Source organism: Alosa pseudoharengus, unplaced genomic scaffold (assembly GCF_046254945.1).
Source record: "Alosa pseudoharengus isolate Yale_2024_CS ecotype anadromous, Long Island Sound unplaced genomic scaffold, YU_APseudo_1.1 YU_APseudo_1.1_scf_11, whole genome shotgun sequence".
Taxonomy (NCBI): Eukaryota; Metazoa; Chordata; class Actinopteri; order Clupeiformes; family Clupeidae; genus Alosa; species Alosa pseudoharengus.
In genome coordinates, this window is record NW_027468576.1 from 14,666,204 (window position 1) to 14,670,782 (window position 4,579).

A 4,579-nucleotide genomic window follows, 5' to 3' on the forward strand; every position below is an offset into this window, starting at 1 on the left:
CTCAAATGAATGCCAAATCACTACATCTGACTGTTTGTGTGTGTGTGTGTGTGTGCGTGTATGTGTGTCTCTGTGTGCATGTTTGCGCATGTGCACAGATGTTTCTCATTGTGCTGTCAGGAGAATTGTTCAGGACAGAGGGAAAATCACTATCGCATTTGACACCTCATGCCACAACCATTCCTCTCACCTGTTCACACACACACACACAACATAGGAGACCTGGAGCACAGCAGCGACCTTGTGTGTGTCTGTGTGTGTGCCCATGTGCGTATGTCTGTGTGTGTGTGTGTGTGTGTGTGTCTGTGTGTAAGGAGATTTTACACAATTGTCTTTTCCAAAACGAACTGGAACCTGTTTCCTGTTGGCTGGCCAATTTCACACCAATCAGAGTTTACACACACCCAGACTCTGATATCCCACAGTAAACATACTCACATGTGTGCTATACACTGCCAACCCCCATCCCCCATACTCGAGGAGATGGGCTCACACCAATCAAAATGCTGGCCATGTCTGGACATGTCAATGGAGTGCATGTGCACAATTTCGCATGCACTTACTCATCATGTGCCTCCGCAAACCCTCTTGAAGGGTGTTTGATGTGGGAACTGATACCAAAATTAGGCAACCCTCTACGTGCTTCCCACATCACTTTTATCTTCCACCAACTGCTGTTGAACCATTAAACTAAACAGATGGACATAATTAAGGATGTTTTACTGGCATATAATGGATGATGTGTGGGGGCCACACCCACTAGGAGAGAGTCTGTTGCTAGGCACCTAGCACACTGCACATTGTTTACATCTGTGAGAGTCTTCCTTTTGGCATGAGTGACAAGAAGTCACTGGCAATCAGTTTCATGTTCTTGAGTACTTCTAAGCCTGTAAGTACTAGTGCACTGTGTTGCAGCTGAACAACTGGATCTCTGTCAAATGATACTACCACTGCTTTCCACAGCGCAGTGGGTGTGAACAAACGTGGGTGCTGCTGTCCTGACAAAAACCTGCACACACACAGTCACATAGCAACTGTCACAATCTCTTAATTACATAGAGCGATAAAGCGAGCATAAATGCAGTTGCGCATTTGCACTTCAGTGGCGTTTCACTGCTTAGGAGACTATATGATAAACATGAAACAGAAGGCATGTTTTCTTCTGCATACCAGGGGCTATCAGTGATCTTCACAAACCCAAATATCACACACAGAAAAATGAGCACGGGAATCATGGAGACAAACATGCAACTCAGCCACGCAGAGAGACACATAATTAAAATGCATGCACACAATTGCATAAACACACATAGGCTACGTATAGATGTAGATCACAGAAACTAGATACAGACGCACTTCTGCTGTGTCATTAGAAGTACTTAACTATGTCTCCGATGGGAACATTTATGAGTCTATGGACACCAAAGCTATTAAGTCCCTTAAAGCTGCCCATTGTGGATATTTGTGTGAGTGCAATTATGTGTTGTTTCTGATGTGTGTGTGTGTGTGTGTATGCATGTGTCTGATCTCTTAGATTAGGTTTTTGCTCTGAAATCCAAGCGGACGTGATAATCCCTGTGAGAGATTTGAGTATAAGCAAAGCTTTCACTCTATTTATGAAGCTCTTAATCTGTCCCGAGGGCTCCACATGTACACACACACACACCTACTGTAACAGGGGGGAATGAGGGGAAAGGACAGTGAAAATACATTTATGTACAGAGAGGAAAGTGGGTAAAGAAGGGTAAGGTGGAGTGGAGAAAGAGAGAGAAAGACACATACACATAGAGTTGGTGTTTGCGGTGAACCCGCCATACTCTTCCACTCCAGGGTCAGTGCACACACTCTCTCCCCTCTCTTCTGATGTTTTTTTTTTGCCGCTGGGGATTTTGCTGTCTGCAGAACTAACATTTAGCCGATTATGCTAATACTGCTCAGCAGTCCAACTTTTCCTCTAGGCTGACACTTCCATTACTTACAGCGTAAGCATACGTGAGATAGCTGTCTTTGTGCTGATGTTAGCATACATGCGTACAGCACCAATATGGATCACCAAGTAGGCCTAACTGGCCCACTGTGCTGTGCCGGAAGCCACAAGTTGACCAACACACAATGTCATCTTGGTGACCCTGCAGGAGGTGAGGGTTAAGGTGAAGTCTGTTGAGCCAATGCTTCAAAAATATTTATTTCTCCTTTAAACTAAAAATTAGAAAAATTATATAGAGAGACAAAAAAACAAACCAAATTATTATGGTTATGATTCTTGGCAGGCACTGTTGTCCAAAGCAATACACAGGAATAACAATTACCATTATCTTTAAAAATAAACAAGTTAAAATAGTCATATTTAACTAACAATAGCCTACTAATAATAGACATATAGGCTAAATCATTTTTACTGAATAACAATAGCAAGGCATCACAACAACAACAATAACAACATTATCGTGGAGAAAGATAGAGGAGAGAACCATCATTATTGACCATTATATTGGCCATTATCAACCATCATTATTGTGTGTTAGGGTTAACCTTCATTAGGGATAGGGTTAACCGTCATTATTGTGTGTTAGGGTTAACCTTCATTAGGGATAGGGTTAACCGTCATTATTGTGTGTTAGGGTTAGGGTTAACCATCATTATTGCGTGTTATCGATAGGGTAAAGGTTAACCATCATTACTGTGTGTTAGGGATAGGGTTAACCATCATTATTGTGGTGTTAGTGAGAAAGATAGAGAGAAAGATGTAAATGGCAGGAGCACTCATCACTTCTTTGGGGATTATACAAGTGCATATTCTTTCTTTGGGGATTATACAAGTGGGGATTATACAAGTGCATATTCTGTTATTCTGAAGTGAAGACGAGTAAAAAGAAAAGGAATTGCATTGTGCATATGCTTTGATATGTGTTTGGATGTCTTTGAACAGTATCTACTGTAGTGGTGTGTGTGTTCAGCTATGCAGGACTGTTTGTGAGTATGTTAGTGCTAAAGTTAAACGATGTTTGTATGTGTCCATGGTTATATGTGTGAAAATTGTGTGTGTGACTGTGTGTAGCCTAAGTATTTATACATGCTTGTTTGTGTGCATGTACTTGTGTGCTCTAGCCTGTAGTTATATTTGCAGGCATGCAGGTGTGCATGTGTGTGAGTGGTTTTTCTGTGTGTGCTGGTGTAGGTGTACAAGTGTGTGTGTGATGTGTGTTATATTTGTGTGTGTGTGTGTGTGTGTGTATATGTGTGCAGATGAGCTTGTGTAGGTGCATGTGTGTGAGGTGTGTTATGTTTGCATGTGTGTGTGTGTGTGTGTGCAGATATATGTGTGTGTGTGTGTGTGCAGATGAGCTTGTATGTGTACAGTAGGTGTGCATGCATGTGTGTGAGGTGTTATGTTTGTGTGTGTGTGTGTGTGTGTGTGTGTGTGTGTGTGTGTAGGTGTGCATGCATGGAAAATAAAAACCCAGAGCATCTCATTTCACCAGCTGATGTGGTGGTGGTGGTGGTGGGGGGGGGGGTTGGTTCCAAGACTGTTACTATGGGAACGCCACCCCCATATGCCAGGGAGACTCCAAAATGCAAGATGTGTGTGTGTCTGTGGTGTGTCTATGTGTGTGTGTGTGTGTGTGTGTGTTCCTATCTGTTATCTCTGTTTCTACTTTACCTGACAGAGAGCTATTCTTGGAAGAGGGAGTGAGAGCGAGGGAGGAGGGAGGAGAGGAGAAACAAAACAAGAGGAAAAAGAGTGAGAGAGGAGGGGGCAGAAGATCTGCACTCAAAGTCACATTTTTGAATCCCTGACACCATCCCTCATCTATTATGTAAAGCCACATAATCAATAATCACTGCCAATCAGGGTAATGAGTAAAATATATTTTTGTGTCACACTGCACTTGACTTGTCCAACAGCTCTCAAAACTCAGAACTCTCATTCCCCATTTCTGTCCCGAGGGTCATGTCTCTGAGCTGTGGTCCTGCATAAGCATTTGATCCTCACACTTTCACCTTCTGAAATTCCATCTGGGCAAAAAGTGGTATAGAGGTCAGAGACTGTCCTTCCGAATGTTGCATTGGAGTCTAACATCTACAGTCTGGACAGGTGAAAGCTGAGGAAACCGGCCGGTTGCGGACTTCCTTTGATGACATCAAAACAGAGGAGCTTTGTTGTGGAAACATGGACGTCTTTTCCCCACTATTCCAACAGGGCCTCCTTTCAGCATGACTACGGGAGAGGAAGACGGGGGAGTATGACAGCGAAGAGGACGAGAGGGATGATATGAGGCAGACAGTGGAGATGCAGAGTTTCATTAACACCTAGAACAACGGCACTGAAACCTACGACCTACGTTAGTTAATCAGTGCCATGACGAACAGCCTCCCAGCCAACTGTGCAAAAAGTGAAAAGGCTTTTATTTAGTGTCTGCTTATTGATTATTGACTCTCCTCTTCATCCTCAGCTGGAACAAAACACACTTGCGACCAGTATTTTATCGCCGACCACAGGTCAGTTAGGAGATTGATTCCCACGCCCAGATGCTGTCCCCAGTCCCCCCCCCCCCCCCCCCCCTCCTGTTACTTATTG